This window comes from Setaria italica, chromosome VIII, assembly GCF_000263155.2.
Source record: "Setaria italica strain Yugu1 chromosome VIII, Setaria_italica_v2.0, whole genome shotgun sequence".
Taxonomy (NCBI): Eukaryota; Viridiplantae; Streptophyta; class Magnoliopsida; order Poales; family Poaceae; genus Setaria; species Setaria italica.
This window is the reverse complement of record NC_028457.1, coordinates 10475888-10490827: the sequence shown is the minus strand read 5'-3', so window position 1 is coordinate 10490827 and position 14940 is coordinate 10475888. Positions and strand designations below refer to the sequence as shown.

Sequence of the window (14940 nt, the reverse complement as noted above, 5' to 3'; positions counted from 1 at the left end):
CTCACACAGGACTCAGGCTCTCTGTCTCCCCAGGCAGTTCCACCCAAAGGAAACACTTCTCTGCGCACACAGGGTTCTTTTCAAACGCCGCTACACGGGCTAACACGAGAACGACACACGCAGAGGTTTCTCCTCTAGGGTCCCTAGCGTAGAGACATCGCCCCATACGATCGAGCTTAAAGGAAGGCAGGGATGCTACCAGGACAGCTTAATCCATTTCCACGGGACAAGCTTACATGCGGCTTTCCCTTTCGGGAAACCCCAAGCACTTAGCACAAACCTTGATTACCTTACAAACCGAGGGACGAGCTCCAACGGCCTCCCTTTATTCTAGTGGTGGTAGAACAGAGGTGGAGTAATACAGCGGTGGATTCTAAAATATGGTGGCTAATTCTATCTCTCTCAGAGAGTGGTGGTGGATGTCTTCATGAGTGGAGTGTGGGTGGAGGTCTTCGGTGGTGGAGTGTGTCTTCATGATTCTTGGTGATGCTCTGGTTGTGGTCTTGTTCATGTCGTAGTGTGTTGCCTTCAATGCTTCACCCGGTACCTCCTTTTATAGTCGCGGCAGAGGCTTCTGGAGTTGCTTCGTGCTTAAGGCTTCTGGTGCCTTCAACTATTCTCCTCTTCTGTTGCCTGGACACTTGGACGGCTCTCCGCTCCTCAATAATTGTCCTGGGTACAGTAGAGTTGCTGTTTATTCGTTTTGCCTTGTCCTCTATCGCGCACTGTCTTCTCGTGATAGTCCGGATGCTGCTTGGTATGGTCTTCCACGCCCGAATGATTGACGTCGCAGACTTCAATCAAAACATCATGGCATGTAGTATTATTCTACCAGTATTGAACAAGGGGATAATACGATCAAGGGCGAGGGAAGGAGCGACTCCGAAAAATTTCGGAATTCAAATTTCGAGTTACTATTCACAGCACTATTCAAATTCGGCGAACACTATTCAAATTCGCGGCACTATTTAAATTCAGCTCACTATTCAAATTCGGGAATATGAATAGTGCCCGAGCACTCACCGGGAGTGGGTGGAGCACCTATGGGTGGCGGCACTATTCAGCCACTATTCACTCACTATTGCGCACTATTGAGCTACTATTCGGGGTCGCTTTCAGGGGATACGAGCACGCGCGGGTGCGTGATTAGGTATATTCCTTAATTAAGCCTATTCTCAGGATCTTTGCGGGTTGGCGAGACCAAAGATTCAGCCGGTCGTGCTGCTATGCTTGTGACAGTCCTAGTCGGTACTCACCGCATGCCTCGCTGGCTCTCTTCAGAACCAGGCCAGCCCGGCCTGCAGCCTCACCGTCCCCAGCCACGCTCACACAGGACTCAGGCTCTACCGTCTCCCCAGGCAGTTCCACCCGAAGGGAACACTTCTCTACGCACACAGGGTTCTCCTCAAACGCCGCTACCAGGGTTAACACGAGAACGACACACGCAGAGGTTTCTCCTCTAGGGTCCCTAGCGTAGAGACATCACCCCATACGATCGAGCTTAAAGGAAGGCAGGGATGCTACCAGGACAGCTTAATCCATTTCCATGGGTCAAGCTTACATGCGGCTTTCCCTTTTGGGAAACCCCAAGCACTTAGCACAAACCTTGATTACCTTACAAACCGAGGGACGAGCTCCAACGGCCTCCCTTTATTCTAGTGGTGGTAGTACAGAGGTGGAGTAATACAGCGGTAGATTCTAAAATATGGTGGCTAATTCTATCTCTCTCAGAGAGTGGTGGTGGATGTCTTCATGAGTGGAGTGTGGGTGGAGGTCTTCGGTGGTGGAGTGTGTCTTCATGATTCTTGGTGATGCTCTGGTTGTGGTCTGGTTGATGCCGTAGTGTGTTAATTTTACCTTTACAGGTATTCTTATTCCTACAATTTCTTTAAATGGTAATCTAACTATGTATTTGCTGCCAAAATTAATTATAGCATCTTTTAATTGTATAGCCTTATCATTATTTTTATCAACTATGGCTTGATCTTTAAACTCAGTGTTGCCACTAACATTTCCTTCAATCTTATTATTATTTAATTCTATTTTACTTCTTAGATCTTCCAACTCAGCTTCTAAGATATTTACTCTATTTTCTAAATTTCTAACTCTACTTGCTAGTATTTTATCTTCTGCTACTATTTCTATTTCTTGTCTCCATTTCTGATTAGCATTCCTTAAACATGAAGCACATGCTTGTTTTAAACATACACTACATGTAAATCTATTATGTTGACTAGGATAATATATACAAAAAGCACATTTGATATTATAATCACCTCTTCCTTTTATCCAATCATGCTCACAATCTCCTTGATCCATTAATTCAGTTTTAGCTTCTTTCGAATCACTTGTTTCTTCATCTTTTATTTCTAGCGCATCCATAGCATTTTCTATATTATGTATTTCCTCTTCACCAAGAGAGTTTATAAAATCATTGTGACTCTGCACATTATTTTCTTCTTCTTCATATCTTTCTAAAAGATACCTTTCATTAACCTTCTTTTGGGCTTCTTTATCAATAGTGGAATCTTTCATGATATCACTTTGCAGAACTTCTTTTGCTTTATATCTTCAGAATTAAAATGTTTTTGCCCATTTTTTCTTAATTTTGCATATAATGGCCCAGCTAGTTTTGCTAAGTTTTCTATGTAATTTCTAGCATAATTTACTATACCTAAAAATTGCTGCAAGGTTTTCTTATCATTCATGACATCAGGAAATTGCAAAATTTTCTTTGCAATATGATCTTGTAAATAAATTTTTCCCTCTCCTATTTCATGGCCTAAGAAATTTATCTTTTCTTTGCATATTTCCATCTTTTTAGAAAGTATTAACCCATGCTGCTCTACCTTTCTAAAGAACGTTTCCAAATGAGCTATATGTTCTTTATAAGATTTTGAAAAAACTAATAAATCATCTATATAAACCAATATGAAGTCTTGATTTTCATTAAAGATATTCTGCATTTTTCTTTGAAACAGAGCAGGGGCATTTTTTTAGTCCTAATGGCATTACCAACCATTCAAAATGACCTTGAGGACATGTGAAAGGAGTCCAACCTATTGATTCTTCTGCCATTTTTACTTGCCAAAATCCAACTTTTAAATCAAATTTTGAGAAATATTTGCTTCCTTGTATTCTATTTATCCATTCTTGCTTATTTGGGATATTATATCCGTCATCTATTGTATTATCATTTAATCTTTTATAATTAATAACCATCCTTGACTTTCCTCTAGCTATTTCAGCATGATTTCTAACTATAAAGGCTGCTGAACTATGGGGACTTCTGCTTTCAGTTAAAGTTCTATGGGAACAATGGGTAGAAAGTTATCCTCATTATTATGAAGAATTAAAAAGAGCTGGTAGCAACCCTTATAATTTTGCAAATATCATATCAAGTATTGTTATAGATGAAGATACAGAATTAGGTTATACTGCATTACAAAATGAAAGATTGAAGGAAATAGAGAAATTGACTTTAACAAATTGGAAAGGAATAAAAGAGTTCTCTCAGCATTATTTGTATAACGCCACAACTGCTAAGCAAGGCTATAATAAGAGTATAGTTGAAAGATATTTTAATAAACTACCAGATCCTTTAGGATCTATGATATTTGAAGAATATAAAAAGGAATCTAATGGAAGGGAATATAATATTTCTCAGGCTATAACATTTGTTTTTAAGCAACTAAGAAAAATATGCACAAGCATACAAGCTCAAAGGTCAATGAAGCAATCAGATTACAACTTTTGTAATAAAATAGTTCAAATACCATTGACATATGGAGAAGAGAAATATAGAAATAAGAAATACCCTAAAAATTATAAAAAGGGAAATGTAAAAACAAAGAAAAGATATTTCCTAAGGAGATCAGATAATAGAGCTCCTTTCCTTCACAAGAGAAATGTAAGAAGATATAATCCTAGGAAAAATTATGATAGTACTTGTAGATGCTTTATTTGCAATTCTCCAGATCATTTAAGTAAAACTTGTCCTAATAAGGATAAGAAGAGATATTCTAACAAGCAAGAAGAGCAAGAAAAGGTGTTAATTATAGATAGTGTTAATGAAAATATTTTGGTATGTGATGATGATATAATGGATGATAAATCTATATATTCAATAATAGAAACAGATGAGATTGAATATAATGAAGAAGATGAATCGAGTGATGAAGAGATGAACTTGATTGAGGAACTAGCAGGGTTAAAAATAGAAATGATGGATCAAGTAATTCGGGATCATAAAAGAGATGACGATAATATAAATTGTGTATTTTGTATATATTATCAAGATCCAGGACAAAGGGCTACTTGTAGTTTATGTATAAAGCAGGCATGTAGATCATGCTTAGAACAACCAAGTGACAAGAAAGTAGTCAATACAAAATGTGAGGAAAATAAGATCAGTCCGAAGGAGGACTCTTCAAATGATAAAAGAAATAATAAATATTTAACCAATACTCCATACGAGTTTCTTATCCCTAGGATAAGTTTTAAGACTGAACAAGTGTTGGCATATTTTACACAAGATATTATAGATCTAATATGGAAGAAATATGCTGAAAGGCAGTACAAAACATTTCATGATATACAAAATTACTTCATGAGGCTATATCAAGGTATAGAAAGGAATTTGGGAATAATAGTTACTATAAATACCTTTCCTTTGCTTCATCTTGATGATAAGTTAATTGTTAAACCTCATCATAAATTTATAATACTTAAGTCTGATATAAACCTAAAATATTTTACAAATATACAAAGGCATACAGCAGAAGATATTTCTTTACAAACTATTATTGATCATGGGTTAGTCCGACATATTTATGGAACATTGGAGGAAATACTTCAATCTGATTTAGGAAAGGCTATTAAAGAAGCATGCAAGAGATTGGCGTGTGTTCAAGGAAAATATAAAAATAAAATACTTTTCTAACCCACCAAAATTTACACTACCATTGAGACCAGCAAGTCATGATATATATATTATAAAAGGTTCGTATAAATTCCCTACGATATGGTCTTCAGAAACATGGTACAATTATGAAGAAATACGTGCCAAAAATAATCATGATAATTGGAGAATTTTCAGTGAAGCAAAAGAAATAGAAGGAAATACTAAATTCAATACTGAGTACCATATGATGTATCAAAACAAAATAACAAAAATATTTTTACGAGAATATTATGGAAGAAATAGTATAATATCAAAAGAAGTAGGAAGGCTACTTAAGCCAAATTATGGAATGGAATGCCAGTTAAGAAAAGAATATCGTGAATTACTGTCATGGTATCAACTGTGGCAACCAGAGGAACCGGATATTGAAGAAGAAGAATAGAAATACAGTTCGCATAAAAGAGTATTTTATCACACAAGGGAATAAATCTCCAGTGTTGTTAAAATGTTAATAACAATTCGGCTGGGGCAGAATAATACTACATGCCATGATGTTCTGATTGAAGTCTGCGAGGTCAATCATTCGGGCGTGGAAGACCATACCAAGCAGCATCCGAAATATCACGAGAAGACAGTACGCGATAGAGGACAAGGCAAAAAGAATAAACAACAACTCTACTGTACCCAGGACAATTATTGAGGAGCGGAGAGCCGTCCAAGTGTCCAGGCAACAGAAGAGGAGAATAGTTGAAGGCACCAGAAGCCTTAAGCACGAAGCAACTCCAGAAGCCTCTGCCGCGACTATAAAAGGAGGTACCGGGTGAAGCATTGGAGGCACCACCACCGCAGCACGACACCACACTACGACATCAACCAGATCACAACCAAAGCATCACCAAGAATCACGAAGACACACTCCACCACCGAAGACCCCCACTCATACTCCACTCATGAAGACATCCACCACCACTCTCTGAGAGAAAGAATTAGCCACCATACTTTAGAATCTACCGCTGTATTACTCCACCTCTGTACTACCACTACTAGAATAAAGGGAGGTCGTTGGAGCTCGTCCCTTGGTTTGTAAGGTAATCAAGGTTTGTGCTAAGTGCTTGGAATTCCCGAAAGGGAAAGCCGCATGTAAGCTTGTCCCGTGGAAATGGATTAAGCTATCTTGGCAGCATCCCTGCCTTCCTTTAAGCTCGTTCGTATGGGGTGATGTCTCTACGCTAGGGACCCTAGAGGAGAAACCTCTGCGCGTGTCGTTCTCGTGTTAGCCCTGGTAGCGGCGTTTGAGGAGAACCCTGTGTGCGCAGAGAAGTGTTCCCTTCGGGTGGAACTGCCTGAGGAGACGGTAGAGCCTGAGTCCTGTGTGAGCGTGGCTGGGGACGGTGAGGCTGCAGGCCGGGCTGGCCTGGTTCTGAAGCGAGCCAGCGAGGCATGCGGTAAGTACCGAGTAGGACTGTCACAAGCATAGCAGCACGTCCGGCTGAATCTTCGGTCTCGCCAACCCGCAAAGATCCTGAGAATAGGCTTAATTAAGGAATACACCTAATCACGCACCCGCGCGTGCTCGTATCCCCTGAAAGCGACCCCGAATAGTAGCTCAATAGTGCGCAATAGTGAGTGAATAGTGGCTGAATAGTGCCGCCACCCATAGGTGCTCCACCCACTCCCGGTGAGTGCTCGGGCACTATTCATATTCCCGAATTTGAATAGTGAGCTGAATTTAAATAGTGCCGCGAATTTGAATAGTGTTCGTCGAATTTGAATAGTGCTGTGAATAGTAACTCGAAATTTGAATTCCGAAATTTTTCGGAGTCGCTCGTTCCCTCACCCTTGATCGTATTATCCCCTCGTCCAATACTGGTATCAGGGCCAGGCATGCGTTGAGTACCGAGTAGGACTGTCACAAGCATAGCAGCACGACCGGCTGAATCTTCGGTCTCGCCAACCCGCAAAGATCCTGAGAATAGGCTTAATTAAGGAATATACCTAATCACGCACCCGCGCATGCTCGTATCCCTGAAAGCGACCCCGAATAGTAGCTCAATAGTGCGCAATAGTGAGTGAATAGTGACTGAATAGTGCCGCCACCCATAGGTGCTCCACCCACTCCCGGTGAGTGCTCGGGCACTATTCATATTCCCGAATTTGAATAGTGAGCTGAATTTAAATAGTGCCGCGAATTTGAATAGTGTTCGTCGAATTTGAATAGTGCTCTGAATAGTAACTCGAAATTTGAATTCCGAAATTTTTCGGAGTCGCTCGTTCCCTCACCCTTGATCGTCATGAGGAGACAGTGCGCGATAGAGGACAAGGCAAAAAGAATAAACAACAACTCTACTGTACCCAGGACAATTATTGAGGAGCGGGGAGCCGTCCAAGTGTCCAGGCAACAGAAGAGGAGAATAGTTGAAGGAACCAGAAGCCTTAACCACACTACGACATCAACCAGATCACAACCAGAGCATCACCAAGAATCACGAAGACACACTCCACCAGCGAAGACCTCCACCCACACTCCACTCATGAAGACATCCACCACCACTCTCTGAGAGAGATAGAATTAGCCACCATATTTTAGAATCTACCGCTGTATTACTCCACCTCTGTACTACCACCACTAGAATAAAGGGAGGCCGTTGGAGCTCGTCCCTCGGTTTGTAAGGTAATCAAGGTTTGTGCTAAGTGCTTGGGGTTTCCCGAAAGGGAAAGCCACATGTAAGCTTGACCCGTGGAAATGGATTAAGCTGTCCTGGTAGCATCCCTGCCTTCCTTTAAGCTCGTTCTTATGGGGCGATGTCTCTACGCTAGGGACCCTAGAGGAGAAACCTCTGCGTGTGTCGTTCTCGTGTTAGCCCTGGTAGCGGCGTTTGAGGAGAACCCTGTGTGCGCAGAGAAGTGTTCCCTTCGGGTGGAACTACGTGGGGAGACGGTAGAGCCTGAGTCCTGTGTGAGCGTGGCTGGGGACGGTGAGGCTGCAGGCCGGGCTGGCCTGGTTCTGAAGCGAGCCAGCGAGGCATGCGGTGAGTACCGAGTAGGACTGTCACAAGCATAGCAGCACGTTCGGCTGAATCTTCGGTCTCGCCAACCCGTAAAGATCCTGAGAATAGACTTAATTAAGGAATATACCTAATCACGCACCCGCGCGTGCTCGTATCCCCTGAATGCGACTCCGAATAGTAGCTCAATAGTGCGTAATAGTGAGTGAATAGTGGCTGAATAGTGCCGCCACCCATAGGTGCTCCATCCACTCCCGGTGAGTGCTCGGGCACTATTCATATTCCCGAATTTGAATAGTGAGCTGAATTTAAATAGTGCCGCGAATTTGAATAGTGTTCGCCGAATTTGAATAGTACTATGAATAGTAACTCGAAATTTGAAATCCGAAATTTTTCGGAGTCGCTCATTCCCTCGCCCTCGATAAAAGATGGGATTCAGTGAATAAAGCAGCATTGGGTTTCCTAGAAGAAGATATGAATGAAAATATGTTAATAACATACATAGCTCCAGATTTAATAATGCCAATAAAAGAATTTATAGATAAAATGGCAATTGGTTTTCAGACCAAAGGCTATGAAAACTTTAAAGGTACAAATTTATTAGTAAGTATAGAATTTGTAGGAAGGTTAACTAATAGAAGTGCAACTAAATACAAGGTAAATGTAAACAATGTAATAGAAAGTATGCAGTCTAAGGGAATAAAATTCATGAGTCCTTTAAAAATTAGTTCTGAAGAAAGAGCAGGTGAAGAATGGAATATAAGTGCTTTAATAGAACCGAAGATTTTAAAACAACCTAAAGATTATGTAAGCTATGAAAATAGTAAAGGCAAAACTAGTATCAGGTTTGTTAATTACAAAGAAAGAAGTTTAGATGATTTAGAAGTTTCAACTTCTGAGTCGAACATAGGGGAAGCTAGAAGACATAGTGTATGTGAATTCATGAAAAAATTAGATATTGATAATGAAATAAAGCACTATGAGAAAAAACTAAGTAAAGTTCAAGATGAATATAATACCTCTATGATATGTGAATGGTCTGCTATTAGAGAAAAAGAGCTATATTTCAGACGAGAATTATATAGACTTAATAAAATTAAGAAAGAAAGAGAGTCAAATAAAAAAAAGATCAACATGCCGATAATAAAACATGAACCTACTTTGCAACATGTAAGTGATAAAAATAGTAAGATTCAGAAAGAATTAGAGAATAATAAAGAAATGGTAAAGGAAAAAGAAGAGGTTGTTATAAGTGAAGAAGATCAATGGGAGATCAATAATAAAATTTTATTAGAAAGTTATGAAGAAGAGGATGAAGATATAATTGAAATACATAATAGTAAGTCAGATTCACATATTCTTTCTTTAAGAAATGAAGAATTATACAATAAAGATACTGCTATAGAAGCCATGGATATAGATCCAAGTCCATCTAAAAGAAGACGAGAACAAGAGAGAGATATAAAAATTGAAGGAGAAACGGATAGACCATCTAGAAAACCAGGTAATTGGCCACCAGAAAAGGAAGAGCCTACATATACCTATATACCTGGACAATATAAGCATGTGGGTTCAAAAAGAAGAGAGTTTGAAAGGACTGTGCAATTTCAGAATTATAGAAGCGATGGTGCAATATTAAATTTAGCAGCACACGATCCTATTGATTGGCCAAATATTATAAGCATATGGAAAAGCCTAATAGTCCAAAAATATATACAAAATCAGCATAATATTGGAAGTAGAGTAGAAGATATGATTACATATTTAGAAACATTCTTAGGAGAATCAGTTAAAGTTCTATGGGAACAATGGGTAGAAACTTATCCTCATTATTATGAAGAATTAAAAAGAGCTGGTAGCAACCCTTATAATTTTGCAAATATCATATCAAGTATTGTTATAGATGAAGATCCAGAATTAGGTTATACTGCATTACAAAATGAAAGATTGAAGGAAATAGAGAAATTGACTTTAACAAATTGGAAAGGAATAAAAGAGTTCTCTCAGCATTATTTGTATAACGCCACAACTGCTAAGCAAGGCTATAATAAGAGTATAGTTGAAAGATATTTTAATAAACTACCAGATCCTTTAGGATCCATGATATTTGAAGAATATAAAAAGGAATCTAATGGAAGGGAAATATAATATTTCTCAGGCTATAACATTTGTTTTTAAGCAACTAAGAAAAATATGCACAAGCATACAAGCTCAAAGGTCAATGAAGCAATCAGATTACAACTTTTGTAATAAAATAGTTCAAATACCATTGACATATGGAGAAGAGAAATATAGAAATAAGAAATACCCTAAAAATTATAAGAAGGGAAATGTAAAGACAAAGAAAAGATATTTCCTAAGAAGATCAGATAATAGAGCTCCTTTTCTTCACAAGAGAAATGTAAGAAGATACAATCCTAGAAAAAATTATGATAGTACATGTAGATGCTTTATTTGTAATTCTCCAGATCATTTAAGTAAAACTTGTCCTAATAAAGATAAGAAGAGATATTCTAATAAGCAAGAAGAGCAAGAAAGGGTGTTAATTATAGATAGTGTTAACGAAAATATTCTGGTATGTGATGATGATATAATGGATGATGAATCTATATATTCAATAATAGAAACAGATGAAATTGAATATAATGAAGAAGATGAATCGAGTGATGAAGAGACAAACTTGATTGAAGAACTAGCAGGGTTAAAGATAGAAATGATGGATCAAATAATTCGGGATCATAAAAGAGATGACGTTAATATAAATGTGTATTTTGTATATACTATCAAGATCCAGGAAAAAGGGCTACTTGCAGTTTATGTATAAAACAGGCATGTAGATCATGTTTAGAACAACAAAGTGACAAGAATGTATTTAATACAAAGTATGAGGAAAATAAGATCAGTCCGAAGGAGGACTCTTCAAATGATAAAAGAAATAATAAATATTTAGTCAATACTCCACACGAGTTTCTTATCCCTAGGATAAGTTTTAAGACTGAACAAGTACTGGCATATTTTACACAAGATATTATAGATCTAATATGGAAGAAATATGCTGAAAGGCAGTACAAAACATTTCATGATATACAAAATTACTTCATGAGGCTATATCAAGGTATAAAAAGGAATTTGGGAATAATAGTTACTATAAATACCTTTCCTTTGCTTCATCTTGATGATAAGTTAATTGTTAAGCCTCATCATAAATTTATAATACTTAAGGCTGATATAAACCTAAAATATTTTACAAACATACAAAGGCATACAGGAGAAGATATTTCTTTACAAACTATTATTGATCACGGGTTAGTCCGAGATATTTATGGAACATTGGAAGAAATACATCAATCTGATTTAGGAAAGGCTATTAAAGAAGCATGTAAAAGATTGGCGTGTGTCCAAGGAAAATATAAAATAAAATACTTTTCTAACCCACCAAAATTTACACTACCATTAAGACCAGCAAGTCATGATATATATATTATAAAAGGTTCGTATAAATTCCCTACAATATGGTCTTCAGAAACATGGTACAATTATGAAGAAATACGTGCCAAAAATAATCATGATAATTGGAGAATTTTCAATGAAGCAAAAGAAATAGAAGGAAATACTAAATTCAATACTGAGTACCATATGATGTATCAAAACAAAATAACAAAAATATTTCTACGAGAATATTATGAAAGGAATAGTATAATATCAAAAGAAGTAGGAAGGCTACTCAAGCCAAATTATGGAATGGAATGCCAGTTAAGAAAAGAATATCGTGAATTACTGTCATGGTATGAACTGTGGCAACCAGAGGAACCGGATATTGAAGAAGAAGAATAGAAATACAGCTTGGACAAAAGAATACTTTGTCACACAAGGAAATAAGTCTCCAGTGTTGTTAACGTGTTAACAACAATTCGGCCGGGGCAGAATAATACTACATGCCATGATGTTCTGATTGAAGTCTGCGACGTCAATCATTCGGGCGTGGAAGACCATACCAAGCAGCATCCAGAATATCACGAGAAGACAGTGCGCGATAGAGGACAAGGCAAAAAGAATAAACAGCAACTCTACTGTACCCAGGACAATTATTGAGGAGCGGGGAGCCGTCCAAGTGTCCAGGCAAAAGAAGAGAAGAATAGTTGAAGAGCTCGAAGCAACTCCAGAAGCCTCTGCCGCGACTATAAAAGGAGGTACCCGGGTGAAGCATTGGAGGCACCACACTACGACATCAACCAGATCACAACCAGAGCATCACCAAGAATCACGAAGACACACTCCACCAGCGAAGACCTCCACTCATACTCCACTCATGAAGACATCCACCACCACTCTCTGAGAGAGAAAGAATTAGCAACCATACTTTAGAATCTACCGCTATATTACTCCACCTCTATACTACCACCACTAGAATAAAGGGAGGCCGTTGGAGCTCGTCCCTCGGTTTGTAAGGTAATCAAGGTTTGTGCTAAGTGCTTGGGGTTTCCCGAAAGGGAAAGCCGCATGTAAGCTTGTCCCGTGGAAAAGGATTAAGCTGTCCTGGTAGCATCCCTGCCTTCCTTTAAGCTCGTTCTTATGGGGCGATGTCTCTACGCTAGGGACCCTAGAGGAGAAACCTCTGCGTGTGTCGTTCTCGTGTTAGCCCGTGTAGCGGCGTTTGAGGAGAACCCTGTGTGCGCAGAGAAGTGTTCCCTTCGGGTGGAACTGCCTGGGGAGACGGTAGAGCCTGAGTCCTGTGTGAGCGTGGCTGGGGACGGTGAGGCTGCAGGCCGGGCTGGCCTGGTTCTGAAGCGAGCCAGCGAGGCATGCGGTGAGTACCGAGTAGGACTGTCACAAGCATAGCAGCACGACCGGCTGAATCTTCGGTCTCGCCAACCCGCAAAGATCTTGAGAATAGGCTTAATTAAGGAATATACCTAATCACGCACCCGCGCGTGCTCGTACCCCTGAATGCGACCCTGAATAGTAGCTCAATAGCGCGCAATAGTGAGTGAATAGTGGCTGAATAGTGCCGCCACCCATAGGTGCTCCATCCACTCCCGGTGAGTGCTCGGGCACTATTCATATTCCCGAATTTGAATAGTGAGCTGAATTTAAATAGTGCCGCGAATTTGAATAGTGTTCGCCGAATTTGAATAGTACTGTGAATAGTAACTCGAAATTTGAAATCCGAAATTTTTCGGAGTCGCTGGTTCCCTCGCCCTTGATCATATTATCCCCTCGTCCAATACAACCAAGGAACCAGATATTGAAGAAGAAAAATAAGAAATACAGCTCGCATAAAAGAATATTTTATCACACAAGGGAATAGGTCTCCAGTGTTGTTAAGGTGTTAACAACAATTCGGCCAGGGCAGAATAATACTACATGCCATGATGTTCTGATTGAAGTCTGCGACGTCAATCATTCGGGCGTGGAAGACCATACCAAGCAGCATCCGGAATATCACGAGAAGACAGTACGCCATGGAGGACAAGGCAAAAGGAATAAACAGCAACTCTGCTGTATCCAGGACAATTATTGAGGAGCGGAGAGCCATCCAAGTGTCCAGGGAACAGAAGAGGAGAATAGTTGAAGGCACCAGAAGCCTTAAGCACGAAGCAACTCCAGAAGCCTCTGCCGCGACTATAAAAGGAGGTACCGGGTGAAGCATTGGAGGCACCACACTACGACATCAACCAGATCACAACCAGAGCATCACCAAGAATCACGAAGACACACTCCACCAGCGAAGACCTCCACTCATACTCCACTCATGAAGACATCCACCACCACTCTCTGAGAGAGAAAGAATTAGCAACCATACTTTAGAATCTACCGCTATATTACTCCACCTCTATACTACCACCACTAGAATAAAGGGAGGCCGTTGGAGCTCGTCCCTCGGTTTGTAAGGTAATCAAGGTTTGTGCTAAGTGCTTGGGGTTTCCCGAAAGGGAAAGCCGCATGTAAGCTTGTCCCGTGGAAATGGATTAAGCTGTCCTGGTAGCATCCCTGCCTTCCTTTAAGCTCGATCGTATGGGGCGATGTCTCTACGCTAGGGACCCTAGAGGAGAAACCTCTGCATGTGTCGTTCTCGTGTTAGCCCGTGTAGCGGCGTTTGAGGAGAACCCTGTGTGCGCAGAGAAGTGTTCCCTTCGGGTGGAACTGCCTGGGGAGACGGTAGAGCCTGAGTCCTGTGTGAGCGTGGCTGGGGACGGTGAGGGTGCAGACCGGGCTGGCCTGGTTCTGAAGCGAGCCAGCGAGGCATGTGGTGAGTACCGAGTAGGACTGTCACAAGCATAGCAGCACGACCGGCTGAATCTTCAGTCTCACCAACCCGCAAAGATCCTGAGAATAGGCTTAATTAAGGAATATACCTAATCACGCACCCGCACGTGCTCGTATCCCTGAAAGCGACCCCGAATAGTAGCTCAATAGTGCGCAATAGTGAGTGAATAGTGGCTGAATAGTGCCGCCACCCATAGGTGCTCCACCCACTCCCGGTGAGTGCTCGGGCACTATTCATATTCCCGAATTTGAATAGTGAGCTGAATTTAAATAGTGCCGCGAATTTGAATAGTGTTCGCCGAATTTGAATAGTACTGTGAATAGTAACTCGAAATTTGAAATCCGAAATTTTTCGGAGTCGCTGGTTCCCTCGCCCTCGATCGTATTATCCCCTCGTCCCAGACTGGCATGCCATGATGTTCTGACTGAAGTCTGCGACGTCAATCATTTGGGCGTGGAAGACCATACCAAGCAGCATCCGGAATATCACGAGAAGACAGTACGCGATAGAGGACAAGGCAAAAAGAATAAACAGCAACTCTGCTGTATCCAGGACAATTATTGAGGAGCGGAGAGCCATCCAAGTGTCCAGGCAACAGAAGAGGAGAATAGTTGAAGGCACCAGAAGCCTTAAGCACGAAGCAACTCCAGAAGCCTCTGCCACGACTATAAAAGGAGGTACCGGGTGAAGCATTGGAGGCACCACACTACGGCATCAACCAGATCACCACCAGAGCATCACGAAGACACACTCCACCAGCGAAG

The 14940-nt window shown here is 40.5% G+C and overlaps 1 long non-coding RNA gene across 1 annotated transcript in view; it reads left to right on the top strand.

The window, feature by feature from the left end:
* Window positions 1-516: 516 nt before the first annotated feature.
* The window catches only part of LOC111258141, a 28595-nt gene continuing 14171 nt past the window's right edge, over window positions 517-14940 (top strand). Inside the window, exon 1 of the long non-coding RNA XR_002678714.1 lies at window positions 517-676. This is a non-coding gene — a long non-coding RNA (uncharacterized LOC111258141). The remainder of the gene's footprint in view (window positions 677-14940) is intronic.